Source organism: Lutra lutra, chromosome 11 (assembly GCF_902655055.1).
Source record: "Lutra lutra chromosome 11, mLutLut1.2, whole genome shotgun sequence".
Taxonomy (NCBI): Eukaryota; Metazoa; Chordata; class Mammalia; order Carnivora; family Mustelidae; genus Lutra; species Lutra lutra.
The window spans coordinates 74,994,477-75,019,996 of NC_062288.1; positions in this window are offsets into that span (position 1 = coordinate 74,994,477).

Sequence of the window (25,520 nt, forward strand, 5' to 3'; positions counted from 1 at the left end):
TAGAAATTCACACAGAAATTTGGGCTATAAAATAAACATTTATTGGGACGCCTGGGTGGCTCAGTTGGTTAAGCAGCTACCTTCGGCTCAGGTCATGATCCCAGCGTCCTGGGATCGAGTCCCACATCGGGCTCCTTGCTCATCAGGGAGCCTGCTTCTCCCTCTGCCTCTGCCTGCCATTCTGTCTGCCTGTGCTTGCTCTCTCTCCCTCTCTCTCTGACAAATAAATAAAAAAAATAAAATCTTAAAAAATAAATAAATAAATAAATAAACATTTATTGATACCATATTTTTTATTAATTTTCCAGGTTTTTAAAATTATTTTAAACAGCCATCTGTAATATGTTGCCATGAAATTTAATGGTACTTCCTTCTAGGATGATATGCTTATCACTGTTTCCCACTAAATACCTAACAACAGGACCTTTGTCATCAAACTTGGGTAAAAAATGAGTTTTTAGACTATGTGCTTACCATTAACCAATAGTTTGTTCACACTTCTAAGGACTTAACCCATTGGCCCTAAAGAGAGTGTTCTGTTCAGAATAAAAAACTTTTTTTTAAATTTTTTCCCAAATCTTGTCAAACATTTACAAAAGTTTGAAAGCCTTGTCATATCTCATCAAAATAGTAATATGCTTAGTCATAACTACTTTTTTTACTATGTCCCTGAAGTGTACAGATATTCAGAAATATAAAAAGTGTGTTGAAGTTCCTATAGTGATGTAATACCATGAATGTACAGTTTCACTATTCATTGGAGACAATGTCTTTGGAGGGACTAGAAGACCAGTGCTTCTTTTTTTTTTTTTCTTAAGATTTTATTTATTTATTTGACAGACAGCGATCACAAGTAGGCAGAGAGGCAGGCAGAGAGAGAGAGAAAGAGAGTGTGAGGAGGAAGCAGGCTCCCCGCTGACCAGAGAGCCCGATGCGGGGCTCGATCCCAGAACCCTGAGATCATGACCTGAGCCGAAGGCAGAGGCTTTAACCCACTGAGCCACCCAGGCGCCCCAGACTAGTGCTTCTTTTAACCTCTGCTGTATTTGACTCTAACACTAACAAAACCACATTAAGATATGAAGAAATTCCTTGATTCTGTTTTGCTACAAATTTTATTTTAAAAACTGCCACTCTAAAATAATCTTCTGCAAAATATATGGTTTGTGTAGAAAAGCTATGACAGTTCTACATTTATATACGAGACCCTAAAAACCAAATCAACATACATCCACGCAGCTCTTCATCACTGCAATATGGCATGCTAATTGTTTATGGCGCTTCCCTCCAAGGCTGTAGCCTTGAATCCCAACTTGACGGCTTTCTAGTTAAGTGACCCAGGACAAGTTACTTAAATGTCTCTGTTCTGAGTTCCCCGTACATAAATGAGGGTATTAACAGTGTCTATTCAAAAAATGGTATGATAATTAAATTAATAAATACATGTAAAGCACTTAAAATAGTTTCAACCATAAAATAAACATCATTTAAGAATTTAAAAATGATGCCAGGAGTTTTCAGGAATAAGTAGTTGTATTTAGGAGCATGAATTAACAATAAGGCAATAGAATCTATTTTCCAAAACTGGAAAAGATATAATCAAGGTGTAGTGTGGACAATTCTCAGTCTTTTCATCCACCTGGTCTTTATGGAGTAATGTCTTGCATGATGTGTCAGACTCTGACACAGATTTCAATGCCTCTTCATTTTCCATGGGATTGATTTTATGAGAGTTTGTTAAGAGGCCAGATGACAAATGGACTGTTACCAAAGTTTTTTGTTTTTGGTTTTTTTATAAATAAAGTATAAAATAAAGTATAAAATGTATGGGCTTCACAATTTTTTTTTTTATCAGAATGGTTTCATTTCATAATGTATTCTGTAATTATCCTTTGGTAATACATTGAGTCTGGCAAAAAGCTAATCACTCGCTCTGAAAAAACTGAACAATTGGGAAGTTAGTTGAATTAAGTGGCATAATTTATGAAGGTTTAATTGTTATTACCTGATTAACAATTGCATTAAGAATGAAGCTTTGGGGGTGCCTGTGTGGCTCAGTGGGTTAAAGCCTCTGCTTTCAGCTCAGGTCATGATCCCAGGGTCCTGGGATCCAGCCGCTCTGCTCAGCAGGGAACCTGCTTCCCTTCCTGTCTCCGCCTACCTCTCTGCCTACTTGTGATCTCTGACTGTCAAATAAATAAATAAAATCTTAAAAAAAAAAAAAAGAATGAAGCTTTGAAGCAAAATAATCCAACTTGAAAGCCAAGTATCAACACTATTAGATCCATACATCACAGCCTATAATCCAAGATAGTAGCTATAAAATTTAAAGTTGAAAGAGACCTTAGAATCCATATAATCTAATCTCCTAGATTTTATAATTGAGTAATCGGAAATTCCCACTAAAGAACATACATTAACTACAAGAATCAGCTATGAAGTTACAGAATCCCAACTAGAAATCAGCGCCCTAAATTCTAGGTTCCATATTTTGTTTTCCTTTAAATGTATACCAAACCACATCTTTGTTGCAAGGATCAGCATTTTTTTTCTCTGAATTAATATTGCATGGTGGTTAAGTTGAATGTTTCATTTTATAGATACTAGGTGAAAAATACAAGGTTGCCTTTGATTAAATGCTAAACATCCTTCTTGGCTCATTGCCTGTGTGATTTATTGTACAGAGATTCTCAATGATTTCTGTCAGCCACAATGCAAAATGAAAAGGGGCTCAGCTGCAAAATTAGGGACACCATTAGTAACAATGTTAAAAATTTCCCCCATAATAACTTAGCAAAGTAGAAATGGGAAAAGGGAGTTTTTAAAATTTATTTTATCTGAGTTTTGCCTTTAACCTTTTCCTTTCACATCACTGCTTAAAACCACATTGTCATTTTCCTCCCTTGAAAGAGACTCAACAGATCAAACCTTTGCTGTTGGCACTTACCAAAGTTGGGCATTTGAAAATAACTAGGTTGAACTTCAACACTGTCAATTCTAACCTGAGCTTTAAATATCACATCACTGCAGGCAAATGGTATACATTTGTGAGGAAGAAAGTGGTTCCTATATTTATCTTACTAATGTGATTTTTATGCATGAGTAAATGTACTCAATGTCTCACAGTCATTCTGTCCAAGGAACTGCCTTGTGAGACAGGGATATTTGGTGTTTGATTGAGGGTCACTGCTTGAAGATAATCCACACTGCACTGGCATTTTACTGAATCCTGCCAATAGCAGTACATTCTGCTTCAATGCAGAGACATATCAAAAGCCAGGATGCTTTTCTCTAGGAATTTCTATTGATGCTGAAGTTTAAAAAATGTCTTTCAGTGTGACAGAGCAGTACTAACTAATGAGGAGAGTTTGAGCATTGCCAAGAGTTGCAGTATGTCAAGTTATTCAAGGGATCCCATTAATATTTCCCTTTTGTTTTATGATCAATAGTACTGGGATTGACTAACTCTCCTATTTTATTACCTGAATCACTGCCATCTCAAAAATCCCCTCTTCCCTGCAGTCTTCCCAAACTCCCTCAGGCAATTACTGGTTCCTTTCTCTCTGAACCCAAAGCACATTGAACACAACTTTCTCACCATTTGTCACACTGTGTCATTATTATTTCCTTCACATCTGTCCTCACAAGAGTACAGTAATGGGGTCTACTCATCTTTGTATCTTCAGTGCCCTCTGCACAGGGGATTATCAAGATCCGTCTTAGACTATTGGTCCAGTATCTTTACTACATTCTTTCAAATTAATTAAGAAATTTAATACAGGAGTAACAATAATGAATAAAATTATGTATTAAATAAAGGAGGAATAACAGTCTGTACCTGTATGACCAAAACATGTAAGCACTATAAACACACATACACATTGAATTAGGTCCACCACCCCTCATCTGAAACTCTTGAGGATAACTGTATTTCAAAATTCAGAACTTGTAGTGAATTTTAGCATATGACAGTCTGTAAATGGCATATTGTTTAATATTCCCATCATGGTCAGGTCAGCATCCCCCCAAATACCACATTAATATTTCTGTAGCATAAGTATGAATATTCACCTTCAAGAAGAATAAAGATACAAGTGACTTCATCAATTCAGGTTAGGTTTTGTCACCAAATTAGTTTGCCACAAACTCATGAAAAGTTTTTTTTGGTTTTCAGAGTTCTCTGTATTTTGGAATCATGAATAAGGGATTATGAACATGCATAACAAAATCCATTTGGTGCTTTATCAAGTCTAACTCTGAATATACTCCAAACTGAATTTGGAACAAGATATTATTCTTTCCGAATACAGAGTAACAGAATAAAATATTCTTCATGTCTGTCATTGAATTTTAGTCTATTACCAAAATCTTTATTCCTATAAAAATGTAAATTGATCTGCATTGGTTTATCTCATCAATAAGTTATATTACTTGAAAGGATAAAAACAGGCAAAAAAATCAAATTATTGAAAAGCTGTTATAATGATCTTATTAAATGAAAAGGAATAATAAGAGGGCTTTCTCACTGTAATCATTTAGAAAATTTCAATTAACTTATAAGGCAAAAACATAAATCAGCAGATGTTATATATATTGTATATTGTGATAAGATTATTGCTTTTCTTTTAGTACTTGTACTTAAAAAAAATTTTTATAGTGAATCTAGTTTTTAAGTATGGGTTTTATTATTATTATTATCCAGATATGTCAGGCTGATCAGAAGACAATTGCCACTGAAAAGACAGTTTGTTATACTCACAGTTCCCAAGAGAGAGGAGGGGGCATGCCAGACCAGGTGGGGCCACACGGGGAAGCATCAGGCTCAGTCAGGCAGAGGAAGCAAAGAAAAAACATGGACAGGAGTCTTTATTGCAGTTTCTGTGGGAAAGAACAGGCAAGGCAGGGTAAGCAGGTTTAGGATTGGCTAGTTTAAATAATTTCAACAGCCTCTGGGACATAGGGGCTATCCCAAGACCGGAACAAGATCCTGAAGTGATTAGAGCAGGTAGATAGTGGCCCAGAGTGTCAGAGGCCAATGAAGGGGGTGGTTGGTTTGCATGTGAAAGCTACCCTCCGATGTGAGTTGATTGCTGTCTCAAGGAATTACTTAGCTCTTCAAAGAGCAGTCCCTCGACCATCAGCAAGGCCCTAGGAAGTAATGCATCAAATACAGAAACTAAAAAATATTATATCATCTATGAATTCATGCAAGTATATACATTTAAACCAATAACAAATTATATGAATCATTGCTTTACTCTCTTTATTAGTTTTGTTTTATTATAGTCTTTTCTCACTTCATTACAAGAACATATATTCATATTATTACTTTCTAACCTTTTTTTTTACTTTTAGTTTAAAAGCTGAATCATGTTCAGAGAGTGATGGGCTTTGGTATATACTATAATCTCAAGGAACATTAATTCTCTTGTCTTGCCACACTTCCTCTCCCTTTCTCTTTTTTTACTCATTTACTAATATCTAATGAGAACTCACTGTGTACCATGCTAGACACCAGGATTGCACCTTGTAGTCTTCACAGAGGGGACTGTCTCCTTGGGGCTGCAGATATTCAATACATAACCACACGCAGAATTAACTATTTGGGATCCTGAGAGGCCAAAAGATACTGCAAGGAGGCATGATGCCCTCATTAGTTTGAGTTCAAGAATTCATCATGTAAACAGTTTTTAACATCATTTAGTAAAGTTGAATTATTTACTTTTATGCATTTTGCAAAGTTTGTACTTGAAATCTTCTGAAGTTGGCAAGCAATAGAAATTTCTTTTAAAATTTTTATGGGACATATGAAAAATATACTACATGAAGCAACTTATGAATAAGATAAAAAGTAGAATTCTGAATTATGAGCTTTCATTATTCCCTTGAAATTGTTCCATTCTGTTGTGCTTATTGGGTACCTGCTATATGCCCAGAAATCTTTGGTGGGAAGTTCCAGGTAATACAAAACTATAAGTGTAACTAGTTCTGAGCCCTGAGAGGTCATCAAGGGTATGTAACACAAAGTAACAAGCACATTCAACAGATTTAGTAAGAAACTGAAAAAAGGTGTTACTAGAAATTGCAACTAAGAACATTGAGGTGTATCCTCCCATCTCAGTATAGTAAGGAACCTTGAATAATCAAGGAAATACATCTTTCTGGGGAATTTTGTCATATCTGGAAGATTATATATCAAAGTATCTGAGAAAAAGAACTAATATTTTTTTATTAAATTCTATTGTTGCAATAATGTGCAACAAATCACTTAATAGAGATCACGATATCAAAAAGCAAAGTACTATGACTGCCTATTTGGAAAATGAATTTTAAAAAGAAAACAAAAAGCTTATCTACAAAAGATGAATAAAGATAGATTGGTTAAAACGTAGTCCCCAGTGAGCTGGGATAATGTTTCATAGAAAGTCTTCATTTGGACAGAGTTTATGACAAGTCTATGGAGGCACTCATGGAGAATTAGTAAGTCATAGAACTAACACTGTTATTGTTGTCATAAAAGCTGTATCACATAAGTTGCTTTTTTGAACTGTATGCACTTATATGTAATTTTTATTAATCAGATATATAAATAAAAGGATAAGTTAGATACTCATTAAAGCTTTCTCCGAGACCTAGGATTTTATGGTATTTAAGAAATAACTATTTTTACCACTCTGGAACTGAGATAACATGGTAAAAGCACATTATGCTAAAGAAGGAAGGAAGTAGGGCAGAGAGAGGGAGGAAGGAGAGGGAAGGCCCTGGAGGTGCTGCTGTTATTTGCTTCCTATCCTTGGTCACAAGTTATCTCATACTGAGAATGAGGAGGCTTAAGTCAAGGACAGAAGAAACCTCCTTCCTCCCCTGTGCCTGCAGGCACAAGGCTGACGACAGCCATGACCGACCACAGAATCAAAAAGATGTCTCTGCTGCATCTATTTTGTGCCTGAAATGTGGCTGTTAATTGTTAATCTTGCATTCATAACAGCCAAAGAGAGCAGTGTTTTACATATAGTTTTATAATATCTCATCCAATATTGGTTTTGAAATGATCACATTCAGAAATAGTTGAATCTATTCAAAATATCACCTAATGTTTTATTGAATGAAAGCTTAAAAAACCAAATTTCTCAAAAAAGTACAAATTCATTGAATTTCTGCAGCCCCAAGGAGATAGTCCCTTCTGTAATTTTGTACTTTCCTGGGTAACTTGTTTGTTTTTTAAGCTTCCATCCAATAAAACATTAATGGGTAGTTTGAATAGATTCAACTATTTCTGAATCTAGTCATTTCAAACCTAATACCAAGTGAGTATTATAAAACCAGGTTCAAGACAGTGTTCTCCTTGGCCATTATGAATGCAAGATAATCAATTTTCAGTTCTGGCAATGATGTTGAACTCTAAATCAGGTCGAAATTTTTTTTAACTTAAGATTTCTTGAGATTAGAGAGCTAATGCCGTTTAGAAATCCAGATGCCTTTGCCCACATCTGGCCCTAAAGATCAGTCATAGTGGGTTTAAGTTTTTAGGAAATTCCTCTGCCCACCTACCTGAGCCAACCCCCATCTTTACCTTAAAAGCAGTGGGCAGGCTCAGTGCTTCCCAGAGCATGATCTGTGAACCACCTGCCTCAGAACCCACTGAAGTATTTATTATAGATGCTTATTTAGTAGCTATAGCGAGATGAATAGTGCCCCCTAAAAATTCATATCCACCCAGAACCTCAGAATGTGACCTTATTTGGAAATAGGGTCTTTGTAGATGTAATTAGTTAAGATGAGGTCCTAAATTAGAGTGGGTCCTAAATCCAATGACTGCTGTTCTTATAAGAAGAGGAGATGCAGCTACTATCCAAAAAAAAGCCAAGGATGTCCAGGAGCCACCAGAAGCTGGCAAGAGGCAAGGAAGTGTTCTTTCCTAGAATCTTAAGAGTAAGCATGGCCCTGATGACACCTTGATTTCAGACTTTTGGCCTTTAGACTGTGAGATAACTTTCATTGTTTTAAGCTACCCAGTTTGTGGTTGTTTGTTATAATATCCGTAGGAAATTAAGACAGTGGCCTTACCCACAACTGACTGAATTCTGAAGTTACAGCTCAGAACTTTTGAAAAGCCTCTTAGCTATTTCTGGTGTTCATCATCTGGTGCTTACCAGAGTGAGGATATCATAAAGGGTGATGGCTGATTTTATATGTCAATTTGACTGGGTCACAGAATGCTCAGATATTTGGTCAGACATTATTCTGGGTGTTTCTGTGAGGGTACTTTTGGATGAGATCAACATTTATATTGGTAAACTAACATAGATGGATCTCCCTAATGTGGGTGAGCCTCATTCAATCAGTTGAAGATCTGAATAAAATGAAAGGCTGACCCTCATCTGAATAGGAGAGAAATTTTTCAGCCAGACTTTGAACTGGGACACTGGGTGTTTTCCTGCCTTTGGACATGAATGGAAACTTTGGCTCTTCTTGGGTCTCCAGATTGCTGACTACAGATCTTGGGGATTGCCAGCCTCCATAATTGCATGAATCGATTATTTGGAATCAATTATATATTATATAATTGCATATATATAATATAAACACATATTTATACATATATACATATATACAGTACACATACATACAATATACACATATATAATACACATACATGCAATATACATACATTTCACACACATACACGCACATACACACATATCTCATTGGTTCTGTTTCTCTGGAGAACCTGGACAAATATAGCATTCTTATATGCTGTCATCCTGAGGTAGACACTTTCCTGTCATACGGGCCTGATTCCCACAAAAGCTGATCTTGCCACAGTTACTAACAACCAGAATGTGGCCAGGTCCCATGTTACTTATAAATCCCTCTCTTACGTGACCTCCCTGTTGAGAGTTCTTTCTGGAATAAGCCCCTTTGTTCTGTGACTCCACACTTACCATACATGTCAGTCTTCATGGCAATCTCCTCCTTCTCTGACCAGCCCTCAGTATTGTGGTCTTTGGTGTCCAGCTGAAGCTTTTTCCACACATCTCCTACCAATTCTCACTAGGAAAGGTACTCCTGTACCTTAGCTTTGAATCTTTATGCTGATAATTCCTGAATCTTTGTCTCAAGTCCAAGTCTCCCTTCTAAGTTTCAAACTGCCTCTTAAATAACTCATTCTGTATGTACCACTAGCAAAGCAGCTCTGATGTGCGACATTGAATTTATTGTTTTCCTCACCAAGTCTTCAGATTTTCTAGGCTCTGCTCATGAATGGGACAATTGCCTACTCATTGTCAAAACCAGTAATCTGACAGTTTCCCTAGACTCTTCTGTCTCCCTCATATACCAGGCTAGCTAATCACTAAATCCTATTAATTTCAACTCCTAAATAATCCTCAAATCTGTCCATATCATTTCTCTCCTGAGCCTTTACCCTAAGTCAGGCCAGTAGCATCTCTTGCTTGGACTTTTGCAGAGACTCGTAACTTGTTTTTCTTTCTTTCTCTTAAATATGGCCACTTTCTATCCACCCCTATATAGTGTCACTCTTCAATTGCTCACCACTGACTCAGGATCAAATTGAGACGCTTTCCTGCAATTTTTGAGGCCCTGACATGGTTACCTCCCCAGTATACCATTCTCCACTTTGTTCTTATACCTATGCTCCAGATACTCTTGTTTCTTTTCACTTCCCCAATACTCTGTGTTTTCCTTTACTTTTAAACCTTTACACATGCTATTATTCTGGCCTGAAAGATCAAGGAGTCCTAATCTGCATACCATAGAAATGATTCTATTTCTCTAAGGTTGTAAAAACATAAAAAGCAAACATTATGGCATTACCCTTCCCATCCATTATATAGCTATTAATCTCTCAGCATTATTGGAAGTCTTTGGGAGTATAGGTCCTTATATTAGGAAGGGGAGAGATATCACAGAACTAAAAGATAATCATCTCTATCCTTAAGAAACTCAGACATTTGAGAAAGAATATGCACCGAGAAAGAATATAATATACCTTGGGAGAGGGGAGAAAACCCTGAATACTTGAGTAAAATCTTTGAACTACTGGAAAATAAAACTAAATAAAATTTAGAATGTCATAAATGTGATACCATAATATCATAATGTGCAAGTATGAAGTACAGTATGAAAGTATGAAAAAGTCAACAGAATGGTTCAGGGAGTTGACTTAAACCAGATCATGAAGGCGGGAAGGGACATGAATTGGGACCTATAATGGGGGAGATGAGAAAGAAGAGTTATAATAAAGGAAATAAAACATCAGAAGAATAAACATTAGAAATCAGTAATTTATATTCAAGGTTCAATAAGTTCTACTGTGGCCAGAGTTGTGTATGATGATTTCATATTTCAAATATTATTCAATTCAATGTGTATTAGAAAATTATGCCTAGGACATTAACTTCATAATTGTGCAAATATTATCAGGCAAAGGCTATAAGAGGTAGTGAGCTTATTTAAACTGGAAACAGACCATGCTAGCTAGTCAATTGATTTAAATTAAATCTTTAAGTAAATAATAATGAAGGAGGAATACAGACAAAGCAACAATCAGAAGGCCCTATGCAAATGACCAAAGATGGGGTTCACTAGTCTAGAGCATTAGGTCTTACCTAAAAGACTATGGATGATAAAATGAGCAAGAAGGAGGAACTCAGAGGACATACACATCTGTGCTATTTGGCTTTTTCTTAGTTCTGTTCAGGTAAAAGTAAAATGTATTTTGGTGTGGAATAATTCTTGCAGCAAGGTATATATATTTTTATATTTATAAATTTTATAAATTTTATGAATATATGTTATATATAAATATAAAATGTTATAAATATATATTTTACATATATATAATCAGTCAATGAGAGAGAAGCTGGGTAAAAGAGAGATCCATGAAGTTGCTGGAAGCATGAAAAACAACATTCTCTGGCTCATAAACAGAAAGGAGAAAACTGGATATGGTGAGTGAATCACACAGCACTTACAAATCAGGGTAGTTGCTGAGGGCTCAGCATTATGGTGCTTTTCCTCAGGGTAGCCCAGGAGGTTAAATAAGGGAGACAATAAAGAGAAAGTTATTGTTTCAATAAAATAGAAATCTTCAATCAATTGTATCTACAGCACTCCTCTGACACACTGGAGAAAAGCACAGGATGGGACTTAGGTAGAGATCAGGGAGACATGTGTTTAAAGGGTAAATAACCAGTGAAAAAAAGGAAGAATTTTAATGTAGGAAGACATGAATAAAGGTGATATTTTCACTGTTTAGGAAAACAATGTGTAGAATTCCATGCATTGGTGGGGAACTTATTGATCATAAATTTTTTTGTAATAATCAGTGGACATATTTTGATTCAATGAATTAATTGTGCAACAAGGGCAATAAAGCGCATTCTTATAACTACACAAAACATTCCAAAACACTAAAAAAAGTAATGTATAGGGTGCCTGGGTGGCTCAGTGGGTTAAGGCCTCTGCCTTCAGCTCAGGTCATGATCCCAGGGTCCTGGGATCGAGCCCCACATCGGGCTCTCTGCTCAGCGGGGAGCCTGCTTCCTCCTCTCTCTCTCTCTGCCTGCCTCTCTGCCTAATTATGATCTCTGTCAAAAAAATAAATAAAATCTTTTAAAAAAAAAGTAATGTATAAATGCTTTATACTACAGACAAAAACTTTTCCATTTGCACTGAGGTCAGTTTAAATTAGTTGAGCACTGTCATTCCAGTCCTTTGATACTTTAATAATTAGTGTTAATATGGGGTGGAATTGAGAAATGAATCATTAAGTCCAGAAAAGCAAACAATCTGCAACTAGAGACAGACTTCACATTATACAAACTGACTTTATATTTCTAATTTTTGTTTTCTTTTACAGAAAAATCTGTATTGCATTTCACTGCCTTCAATGAGATAAAAATAGAATTCAGGGGATTTTGAAATCTGTTACTAACATTTTAAAAATGTATCCTAAGCCCCTGCATACTTATAAATAGGTACTTTGAGACAGCTTAGGGAATACAACCATTTCAGATTTGTTTAACTGGCTTGCAGATTTTCCCTTCTAAATAAGCCAGCATGCAATTAGTCAATGGCAAGTTTTCACAATAGTTTAACTAGCAACATTAAGGCATCAACTTAAAACTCATTACACCAAGAGCTACAGCTGTCTGCTTTTCTGACTTGTTATTCATCATCATACTTACGATAGGCTCTTTTAAGTCACACTTCCTTTTGCATTTGCTAACTTAATGAACCCAAGAAAATGAAAAAGAAATGAAGTTCTTTGAGATTCAGAATTACATTTCATAGAGCCAGGACTCTGAGTAATCTAAAATAAGAGCTGGCAAAAATGGCTTGCCAGCTGTTACACATTCACCAGCCCAGCTACACTTTCCCCCCTCTGGGCCCAGTAGTTATAAAGGGCCACTCTTAACCTTATTTGGATTAAAATTTATGCCATTCACACAACAGGATTTCTTTTTAAATTCTGCATGTTCATTTTCTCTATCCAGTACTTATATTAAAACCAGAGACCTCTGATGTTCTGTCATATCTTAGGGACTATAAAATGCTATCCATATAACACTGGAAAAAGAAAGTTTGGCCTATTTGCTTGTCAGAATGAGAAGATAAAATTTAATCAATCTTTGTGATGAAAACCCTATAAATCAGCAGTTACGGCCCATTTATTCTTTTCTATTTTTATGTCAAGTTACTTATTTCTTAAAACAAAATTGTAATATACTGCAAAGGTATAAGTATTAGGCTTCCTCAAAACCATTCTGTATTTGGAGATTCCCTTAAAGGATTCACGGGATTTAGCATATTAAAATAGCAATGTAGTAAGGTTAAACAGCCCATCAAAAGGAAACGAGAAACAGGCAGAATCTGGAGGAATTCATGCCCAGGCTTCCTTATGCTCACTCCTCTCATGAGAGGTCACACAGAACATGTTCTTCCCCAGCAGAAAATACAGCCACATGCATGTGCTATACCCAGGCAAACCCACCGGAGACTCAGAATCCAAGGTTTTTATTGCGGGTTGGTTAAATAGACACTCTCTGCTTAGTATGCACAAAAATTCCAGACTTCCAGAAGGAAAAAAGATTTTCAGCACAAACCACATTGTGTTGCATTCTGGGCATAGTAAACCATACTTATCAGTTAGGGAATGGTGGGTAAATCCTTGAAACTCAAATTCTCAACCTGGAAAGCAGGCCTTTCTAAAGACAGAAGTCTTTAGATATCTGCTATATTGACCCTCTCTTCACAAAAGGACATTTGTAATTATTTCAATTTACCAAAAAAAATTGTTTTTAATTTAAATTCAGAGAGTAAAGAAAATATTTCTAAATAGATTTTTTAAACAGTTGAAGAATTTCAGGAAAACCTGGATCATGTGCATTTCACCTTCAAATATAAAGTAAAAGAGAAAATTCTACCACAAAGGAAACTTCTTTTTGTCTTATTGAAAAACACTTCGAAAAAATTATTAGCTCTTGTAGATAAGTAAGTAAATTCAGCAGCATTTTCTAAATTTTATTCTAAAATTGCTTCTGGAGTTGATGCTTTCCCCCACTTCTAACAGATCATTTATAAATGGAATGTCTCATTATTTGGGGTATCCATTAACTCAAATTTAAAAAGCAGAGACTTTTAAAGAAGAGAATTTTCTTTCAAAGAGGAGAATTTTTTAATTCTACTTATTCTATTGTGTTTCACATTTAAGTAACCTAAGCACTGCCAAAAATCAGTAAAATGGTGCTGTGAGAATTGTTGACATTTTCTTACATTTTCTGATAGGGTACAAAATATTTAAGTGCTTTTCTTTGCTATTCCAAAGGCAATTTGGGTATCAAGAAAAAGTATTTAAGGTTAATATATTTAAAATAATGAGATATGTAGCCTTGAAAATACACAAGTGGTCTCAAGGCCATAGCCAGTGTTATTAAAATAGACCAGGGGACTTTGTTGATATTGTTGTTATATTTTAGGGCCTTATAAATAAAGAAACAGCCACAATCTGAAATCTCAAGAGTGTCAGATCAATGTATTAACATTTTTCAAAGTTCTTGTGAACATGTGATTTTAGAAATTAACTTGATAGCACCCAGCATTATCCTTCCTATTTTGATAACTTGGAAACTAGTTATGTTACCCTAGGTGACAGTGCATGGACCAAAGAGGCTTTCTTTCATGGCATAAAAACACATAGGCTTCCCTTGAAATAAGATGCCACCATATGGAAGAGAAATGGATAAATCCTGAAAGATGAAGTGTTTACCAAAAAGAGACTGTGTTAACCCTATGTAAGATTATTTTAAATTAGAAAAACTAAGATTATGTGAATGGACAAGTTTAAATTCCCTGTTTCTCTTCCAGCCAATCAGCCAGAGGGCTGGGGGCTGGAGGACATTATCTCAATTACAGAAGTTTAGAACTTATGATTCCCTTTGTATATCTGACTTTAATGCATTTGTTGTTGACCCTGTGGTACCACAACTGAATAAATACATCCACAATATTAAATGGCTTTCCCTATATAGGAGTTTATTTGGTTATAAATCAAGCCCTGCACTGTAGAGGCTGTATTTGTCTGACTTTTGATGTAGGGTCAATTTTCAAGTTTCTAAATATGTCTGGTACATTTGTCCCAGTTAGAAGTCAGAGCTTCTAGGATGGAGAATTGAACCCTCCTAGATTTTCTCCCAAGAGCCCGATGAGGTCTACTGGGAGCACAAGCTCTAAATGTGACACCATCCATTTAACCAATTTTCTTGATATGGTAAGATTCAACATGTAATTGTATGTATACAAAGCTTTTCCTCAATGCTATGTAGCACAGTGCCTGGCATATAGGGAAAGCTTAAAAATATTTATGGAAGGAAATTCTTGAAGAAATTATAAAATTTAATTCATCTGAATAAATGGTATTACATTAAGTATGGTAATACATTTCTTTTAAAACAGACTGATCTACATTCAAATTCATGCTCTGTTACTTAATAGATTTATAACTAGGATAATTTTAAATAATAATAATATAAAAATCTTTTTATAACATTTACTAAGTACCAGGCACACTTCTAATTATTTTTTCTGTATTAGCACATTAATTCTCACAACCCTAACAGCATATAATATCATTTTCCCCAATTACAGTTAAGAAAATCAAGGTACAGAGAGGTTAAGCAAATTGTCCAATGTCACACAGCTAGTAAGTGGCAGACCCAGGTTTAACACCAGACAGTCTGGCTCTAGAGACTGTGCTGGTGATCACTTTGCCTTGCTCCTTCTCTAAGGAAGGAGCTTAACTTTCCTGAGCCTCTACTTCTCAACTGTAGGAATATGATGATAATACTCTCACATGGTTTTTGTAAACAAATAATCTAATAACAAAAGCAAAATGCCTAAAAGTCTTGGCACAAAATAGGGACTCAATGCAAGACTTCCTTTCTTCCTTCTTTTTGGTGGCTCCCCAACCCAGCAGCTTGGTGAACACTTAGAAACACCAATCAGCAGCTCCCAGAGACTAATCTTCTCTAGGCTAAAAGGCCCTAGGTCCTCTAAAAAGTCCTCATAAGAGGAATCAAAGGAAAGCTTTCTTAAAGATTAATAGACATCTGAATTTCAAATCTTGCATAAGTGTGTTAAGGGATAAGAATTAAAGATATCAGTTTCTCCAGTTGTTGGCATCACCACCCCATTTCATCAACAGCATCACCACCCGAGGCCCTCCTCCCCACAACACACACTCTTTCTGAGACCACTGCCCTATGACATGAGTGGCACACATTGTCTTGAGGCATGACTAACACAGCTGCATGCAGAATCAGAGGCAAGTTCTTGGCTTTAGTTCCAAATAAGTTTTTGCAACTCAAGCAAGAGTCATTATGAAAGCCAAGGATTCTAATTCAGAAGATCTGGGTATTTTGAAACTCAAAAGACTAATCTCTAGAGAAGACCAAATCTAACAAAAACTTTGTATCATTTAACAAACAGACTGAAAAGAGAAAAAAAAAATATGAAGACCTATATAAACTTTACCCCTGCAAACAAGATAGAGGTGGTCTGGGATTAGAGGGAACTCTGTGGAAAATGGAAGACAGCTCAAAAATTTCTGAAGTCAGAAGAAGAACGGGGGGGAGGAGGAGGAGGATAAAAAAAAAGAGAAATCTCTTAAGTCCTTAGAAGGGGCCTGATACCCTTACCCTTAGGCTGAGTATGATAGATTGGAGATGGAGGATAACTTGGATTGTCCAACCAGACATGTTTGAGGCTATCAGAGGACACAGGTAAAATTCAAGGAGATAATGAACACTTTCCAGATGCCATCTACTCTAGTATGCACCTCAGCCATTGGGTAGAAATGACCAGAGAGACTCTGAGAGTCTTCTGAAATTATGAAGGGAAGCTAGAAAATTCAGAGAGTGAACTATTGATACCAGATGGGTCTGCTACGTAGGGGGGAAAAGGCAGAGGTAGGTACAATAGGAATAGATAATAAATCAGATGGTAGGATCCATTGGACTGCAACATCTCACTGAATGCAGTGGAAATATACCCACAAACAAGATGATTTCCATCTCAGTGGGTGCTGGCACCTGTCAGAGAAGAGCTGAGACCCAAATGCACCCACCCCCAGAGAAGCCTAGATGTCATGCATGCAGCTGAATCTCCAGAGCAGGACACTGAACTCTTCTTTGACCAAGTTAAAGTTCTGAAATGAAAGAAGTCACTACAGGGGTCAAATTTATTTAAAGATAATGGAAGTTTTCTACCATCAGGTAGAAAGGAGACTTATACTAGAAATACATTCCATTTACAGAAAAAGTAATTTTTGTAAAAGTAAGCTATGACCTGTGAAAATATCATACACTTGATGACACTGGAAAAGAATCTCTTCTGTCTTCTATCTTCATTCCCCGAGACCATGAGCTTATTAATTCTTAGTGACTTGTAAACTGTTACCTTCAGGATCACCAGATAACTTCCAAATTCTTACACCTACTGCTTATGAGCACCTGCTTCTGATATCTGTGGCACTCAGACCTCTGGACCAGCTCCTCTCCCCCACCCTTCACATGTCTCCCAGGATGTTCTTCTGACCATTGTTTATCTCCTTGACCACTCCCAGATGGCATCTCATCCTCCTCCCACTGACTTAGTTGAGCTGAGGGCTTCAGTTCTCAAGGAACTGAATTCTGACAACAATCTACGAGCTTAGAAGTGTACCCCAAACCCCTGATGAAATTCCAGCTCCAGCCATTGCTTCCATTGCACCCTTGTGCAACATGGAGGAGAGGATCCAGCCAACCCATACCTGGACTCTTTATACATGGGAACTGTGAGATAATAACCTTGTGTTGTTTTAACGCACTGAGTTTGTAGTAATTTGTTATACAGCATTAGAAAACAAACACAGGCCTTAATATTATGCACTTTGGTTCAGTCTATATAAATGTATTACCTTTTACTTGACCGTTAGCGTGTAGTCTAGCTCACTATAAATCACCTTTCCTAAATGAAAATTTCATATTTTACCATGCCAGAAAGAACAAATAAAATGGTTTCAGCTTCCTGGCAAATTGAACTATTTGTCTCTTGATGCAAACTCTAAAGTCACTTCCTAATCCCAAATATAAACTGACTTAAATTAAATGATGCCAAATTGTCTTCCCTTAAAAACTTAACTGTTAACCCTACTATTTTTACGAATGGGGAAAAAAGTAAGACATTCCAAGAGACTTCTTTTGAAAAATATTCTCTCCCACAGTCACAGTGATTTCAAATTAAATCTCTGAGGGGTGCCTGGATGGCACAATCAGTTAAGCAACCAACTCTTGGTTTCAGCTCAGGTCATGATCTCAGGGTCATGAGATCAAACCCCATATTGGGCTCTGTGCTCAGCACAGAGCCTGAGATTTTCTCTCCCTCTCCCTCCCACTAGTTCTCTCTCTCTGTCTTTCTCAAATAAATAAATAAATAAATAGATCTTTTTTAAAAAAAATTAAATATCTGATGGGGCACCTAGGTGGCTTAGTGGGTTAGGCCTCTGCCTTCGGCTCAGGTCATGATCTCAGGGTCATGGGATTGAGCCCTGCACCGGCCTCTCTGCTCAGCAGGGAGTCTGCTTCTCTCTCTCTCTGCCTGCCTCTCTGCCTACTTGGGATCTCTGTCTGTCAAATAAATAAATAAAATCTTTAAAAAAAAATTAAATCTCTGAGAATTAGCACCACCCATTTCACCAAGAAGAAAATCCATCTATGGCTTAGGCCAGGCTGTAGTCATTCACTCTTCTACAGCATTCTGATGCTGACAAGTTTTTTAAAAATGTGAGTACAGTGCTCTAATTCTCATGAGATTTTCTCACATTTCTCACAACATCCTAAATAAAGATTTTAGGTCAACTCTTTCATAGAAACAGAAAGTGAGAGACCATGCTTAGAATCACAGGGACAGAATCATAGACTTGACTCAAGAAATAACACTATCTTAAGGATTCCATCTCTGAAGCATCTGTTTGAATGTTCCTGTTGGCAGAAGATTAGCTGGAATCCATATTTAGTGAGTATGCATAATGATGGCAAAAAATAAGGCATAGAAACTCACTGTCTTATCTATTTCCACAGAAAAAGAGAAAGAAATGTTTAGACTTTACAAAGACTGCTCCTGTCTCCATTTTCCTACATAGCATGATTCTCAGACTTTGTGTTGGCCAGTTCCATGCCCACAACAGAGAAAATCTAGGAATATCGTAAACTATAAAGTAATCTAGTAATGAGAAAGCTACAAGTAGAATAGTAGGCTAATGAAGTACTTTCTCAAGAATCAGACCAATAGAAAATGCATCTAACAGGTGTTAACTGACATTCCTAAATTCTGTGATGAAAGCCCTATACAGAAGGAAAACATGGGCCACTGAGGACTACTTACCACACACCAGGCAATCTGATTTTTTAAAAGATGGTCCAAAACAAGAGGAGGAGGATTTCTGTCACATTCTCTTGACAATCACTTAAGCAAATAATACCTATCAAACATTTATTGTTCTCAAGGGAATATAATTGGCATCTTATGGAATGTAAGCACTTAAACAAGATACATGGGGAGAGAAAGAATGATTAGAGAAAATGTTTTATAAAGACAAAATTGATTTATCAGCCCAACACAAGACAACGTATGGAAAAGTTTACTGTGGGTTCATGATTATTTTCATTTGTTCCACTAATGTTTATTGGGTGCCTGTTGTGTCATGCCGACTCCCTTTCTGAGGGGGTTTAAAGAAGTCCAACATAGTCCCAGTCCTCTAGCTCTCCCGGTAACATAGTGTGGCTCTAATCATCAGCATTCAGTGCTGCATGTTCCTTCTAGGTAACTCCCTAGCAATGACTACATGTTACTTTGCATGGCATTCGAGTAAGTATCATCACTTACCTCTCGCTATAAGGGCTACCCCTATTTTCTTTTTGGCAGTTTCATTTCTACTATTTGTGGGAATATTAGGGAATAGGTAGGGGACACAGGTACTCCTAATTAGCTGGTTTTATTATAAACTGAGCTACATATGCCCATTATGTTCAAATTAACATCATGGATGAGCCTTGAAAACACTGTGTAAGGGGCGCCTGGGTGGCTCAGTGAGTTAAAGCCTCTGCCTTCGGCTTGGGTCATGACCCTAGGGTCCTGGGATGGAGCCCCGAATCAGGCTCTCTGCTCAGCAGGGGGCCTGCTTCCCCTCCTGTGATCTCTGTCTGCTGTCAAATAAATAAACAAAATCTTAAAAAAAAAAAAAGAAAGAAAGAAAGAAAGAAAAGAAAACACTGTGTGAAGTTAAATAAGCCAGATACAAAAAGACGAATATTGTATGATTCCACTTATGTAAGACACCTAGAATAGGCAAATTCACATAGATACAGAAAGTAGAATAGAGGTTACCTGGGTCTGGGGGCAGGGGGAGAAATGGGAGCTATTGTTTAATGTGTATTAAGTTTTTGTTTAGAAAAATGAAAACAATTTGAAAATGAATAATGGTGGTGGCTGTACAACATTATAAATGTACTTAATGCCACTTAATTGCACATTTAAAATGGTCAAAATAGTAGATTTTGTTATATATATTTTACTATATAAAAATTAAATTAAAAAATCTCAGTAGCAACACATTATCCTGTTGAAATTTTAATACATATTTGAAGTAATGCTTTAGCTCGATTTACATCTATGTTTCAAAAAAATTAAAATGGTGCTACCTTGTCAGAATACTCTATTAGCTGCAAAATAAAAGGAAATGACATGCTTCTGGAAACAAACAAAAACAATTGACCTCTAAATCCAAAATATTTTTTGCATATCTCCTTGGTCTACCTCAAAAGTATAATGGAACTAATAAGATAGATCCAAAAAAGAATATTAAACTTCCACAAACACACATTCAGTACTTACAATACGCCAAACACCATGCTAGGCATTAAGGAAACTAAGATAAATAAGGCAAAATCCCTGACTTCAAAGAGTTCTTGGCTAAAAATGGCCTACTTATCTGAAAGAATGACTATTTGACTGATAAGCTTCAATATACAGTAAGAATAAGAAAATCAGGGGCCCCCGGGTGGCTCAGTGGGTTAAAACCTCTGCCTTCGGCACAGGACCCTGGGATCGAGCCCCACATCAGGCTCTCTGCTCAGCAGGGTGCCTGCTTCCCCTCTTTCTGCCTGCCTCTGTGCCTACTTGTGATCTCTGTCTGTCAAATAAATAAATAAAAAGTCTTTGGGGGGAAAAAAAAAAAGAAAATCAGAAAATTGCCCTTACAGCTACTACCCCATAAAATGACTGCATTATGAATTTACTTTATATAATGAATATAAATTTATAGGATCTATTTATAGGATCTATTTCTCTGGTTGGTTATGCTTTTTGAAAAATAAACATCAGGGTAAGATTTTAGAACACTGGGTGTTACATGCAACTAATGAATCATTGAACACTACATCAAAAACTAATGATGTACTATATGTTGGGTAACTAAACATAATTTAAAAAATGAAAAAATAAGACTTTAGGCAACTCATAAATAACAAATGATACTTAGATTATTAACACAAAGTAAAACATGCTAGCATATATCATTTAGCCTTTGAGACTGACATCATGGAGTTTATTTGAGGCTCTTCTACAAGCTCCAGTTCTACTGTCAGTGACAGAACATGGTCCTGACCAAACTAAAAGAAGAATCATGATTCTTTTGATTGTATATTATTTTTTTATTGTTATCTTTAATGTTATCTTTAATCTTTATGTTATCTTTAAGTTGTTATCTTTAATCATGTTATCTTTAATCATGAGAGATATTAAGAGGGTTTGATAGGATATCCCTGAATATCCATTCCAAAATCAAATAGAAGTAGGAAAAAATCCAAAAGCCTTTCTATATTAAATAGGTTTCCAAAAATACGTAACAAATAAACAGGACAATAAAGTACTTGGGTGGTCAGTGGTGTAATTGTCTATACTTAATTCCTGGAGGTACAGGTAAGGTCGAACAAGCTTGGAGTAGAGGTTAAAGGTTAACAATGATATACCTTACAAAACAAAAACATAGATTTGGTAAGAAGAAAGTGTGGAATTTAAGAAACAAGGCAGAAGATCATAGGGGAAGACAGGAAAAAATGAAACAAGACAAAACCAGAGAGGGAGACAAACCATAAGAGAGTCTTAATCATAGGAAACAAACTGAGGGTTGCTGGAGGGGAGGGGGCAGGGGAATGGGGTAATTGGGTGATGGACATTGTGGAGATTATGTGTTGTAATGAGCACTGGATATTATGTAAGACTGTTGAATCACATACCTGTACCCTTGAAATAAAAAATACCTTATATGTTAATTAATTGAATTTAAATTTAAAAACATAAACAAAAAAAAAGAGCATCCACATCATGAATTTGCACTTCTAAGTTGCTATTTCTTTGGATGTTATTTTGGCTCATTCTTGGATAGGGCTAGCTACTTCCTATGGTCAAGCTAAGACATTGCACAACTCCAGGGGCACCATTTGCATACACAGACTCTTATGTAAATGTTACCCTCTGGAGTTGCATTACCTAGTAACCCTATTCCATATAAGAGAGTGGGGAAGGGGTGAGGTTGGGAAGGATTATGAGGAAGACCAGGTGGTGTATGAGGGGAGAAAGGCCAGTAGGCACACACAATCCAGCACTCCTGACCTGAGCACGTAATCTGGAACTAAACTAGGTGTTTACATATATTGTATTTGGTACACTTTTCGAACATATATTCACAAATACCATGCTACCATTTCGTGTTACTTACCATGGAGTTGTGTTAGCTTCATTATAAAACTATTTAAAACGAAAGGATTTGATCTTAACATTTTAATTTCTTAGATTCAAATGAATTTCAAAATACATGCCCCTAAAATAAAGAACATATTTGGGATGTTCTCCACATGCATACTGAAAATTCTGTCTTACATGCTATTCTACTTATTTTTTTCTAACAAATTTTAGGAAGGTTTTGGCTTTAAAGAAATCTGTCATTCTGGTATTCATATTACATTTGCTATATTAAATCATATATATGTATTTCTGGAAATTACAAGAATTAAATCAAACACACCTTACTTAAACAAGTCAAGCACTACCATTTCCATCCTGATGAGGATATGTATCTGTTTGGTTTACTTGCAACACAAACGCATGCATACAAATGCAAGTCCTAAATTCTATAAAGTAATATGCTATTTTATGGCATAAATTCAACTGAAGAATGTTCAGTTAATAACAGAAGTAAATATCATATATCTATCACACATTTCTATGGTTTTTCAATAACAGAAGGGTGTTCTTTTGTAAATAGATGTACATAATCAGCATGAATAGCACTTAGTATGTTCATTTAGAACATGGTATTCATTGGTAAAAAAAAATTGAATTGATAGCATTAAAAAGGTAAAACTTGACTTAAAAAAGTATATTTAAATTAACAATGATAGCAAAAATTAAATTAATTATGAATAATTACAACAGTTACTACTTTTAAACATCTACTTCTGCTGTACTTGACACTATATTAAGCATTATTGCTCATTTATATTTTGACATTGTAAAAATGATGTCAGTTCACATCAGAGTAATTAAATAAAATTTCAAGATATTATATCTGGGACTCAAACCCAGACTATCTAAATCCAAGGCTCTCAAACCTGTACTGTACTATATATGGAAAGAACTAAAAATATTTTATTTTAAAATAAAATGATTATAAGAAATAAAAGCACTTTCATTTTGTTTTGTTTGCTCTCCTACACTTGCCTAGAAAATACTTTTCAGTCCCAGTTCACCTGGGTTTAGGAGCTCATTCTAGTCTTTATTTAATTTTAAATAGCATTTTATGATAGTAAGCATTTTAGATGGAACTTGACAAGATGCCAGGTTCAATATAAATGCTTTTGTACACTGGATCCATGGTATTAGCAACCTCTGTGTAAGGAAGACGAAAAAAATCATCTTTTAGTTGCTTCAATTTTCCTCTTAGCTTTATCACTAAATTAATATTTCTTACAAAGAAAGTTATTTAAATTACAGGAGCCTTATTTCTATTTTAGAATCATGGGCCACTGGGAACAACAGCCTAAGTCAAACACTATTATTAATGTACTTGTTATCTATAAACCAATTCAATCCCCAGATCCCTGACTCACCATCACACACACACACACACAGTCATATAACCTCTAAGGGGTTCGGTTCTGTCATCTGGAAATTGGGAATAACTATATTGGTTTAACATATTAAAAGTAATTTCTATGATAACTGAGAAAACATCATACTTATGTCCAGTTTTGGGAGAAGGAAAGACAAGTTGATGATATATGTATTTACTGTATTAAGCATTTATTCAACAAATATTTAAGAAGCATCTTTTAGAGGGACACCTGGGTAGCACAGTCAGTTAAGCATCCAACTCTCGATTTTAGCTCAGGTCATGATCTCAAGGTCGTGAGATCGAGCCCCACATCCAGGCTCTGCCGTCAATGCAGAATATGCCTGATATTCCCTCTCCTCTCCCTTTGCTCCTCCCACTCGTACTCTCACACACACACTCTTTCTCTCTAAAATATATAGATAAATCTTTTTTAAAAAAAGAAGTACCTTTTAGATGTAAGCCTCCTTAAAGAAAACAAGAATGAGATGGAAGAGACCCTATGGCTTAGGCTCCTTGAGTGGAAGATGGTAAACTCCTGAATTATTCCAAATAAAAGAATAAAGATAAGTCAAACATAATCCAGAACACATTACAATGTCTAATTTTTAGTTACAAATTAAGGGAATCTATTAATTATCTTTTAATTGGTGCCATGATAGAATTTTATATTCACTTTGCAAAGAACACTATCCAAAAGAGCCTTGGCAAGATAAACATTCTGACTATTTAAAAGATTCATCGTACTTAGTGTGTTTTAGATTCTTTCGGTTGCCTGGATATGAGAAGCCAAGGAAAGCATGCTTCCAACACTATTTGTAACCGCCCCTTTCTTCCTCTTCTCCCTAACTAGGTTAGTCAGATTCGTGCAGATCCTGTAGGTTAAAAAAGGTCCTTATCACTGCCTAGTGATCACGGTTCCAGCCGGGACAATGAGGGTTCATCCAAAAGCACTGCTTCCTCTCTCCTATTGACAGGAAACCCTGCCTGTGACAAGCTGCACAAGCCTTGTTTAGTCCCTGGCAGGGCAGCTGCCGGAGGCTTGGGAAGAAAAACAATTTCTAAACCTGGTGATTGTGTAATAAAGTGTCAAGTGGTGGTGAGGTAAGAACGCTCATTGGGGATGTTCTTAAATACTCATATTCTTATAGTCTTTCCCAGGTGGTATAGAGAATTGCGATAGTCACAAAAAATTTTCTTTTAAGTACAAAATAAAATAATTTTCAATGTAAGACAACGTGTAAAGATATGTGGTAAGGCTCTATAATGTAACGATAAATGTATTAAGTGAAGTAGCTCTTCTAAAGGACTTTCTAAAAATGGGTTTTAAACACTTGAATTTTTTTTTTTTGAGAGAGAGAGAGTGCATATGTATGAACAGGGAGGGGGATGGGCAGAGGAGAGGAGAGAAAATCTCAAGCAGCCTCCACACCCAGTGCAGAGTCTGATGCAGAGCTTAGCCTCATGACCCTGAGATCAGGACCTGAGCTGGTATCAAAAGTCTGATGCTTAACCAACTGAGCCACCCAGGAGGCCCTAAACACTTGAATTCTTATGCTCAGTTTTAGAAGAGTATATCGGATCTCATTCTGAAAATTTATTCTTAAAAATGTGTACTGAATACCTTGTTTTCATATATTTTTCATCGATATTGCTTCAAAGAAATGCACTAATCATGAGACTTTGTTTGGACACCTAACTGGAAGCATCAAAGGAAAAAAATGAACCATATCTTTGATGTGCTAAAATTGGGAAGCTGATGGGAGAACATGGGTGGCAGTGTATACTG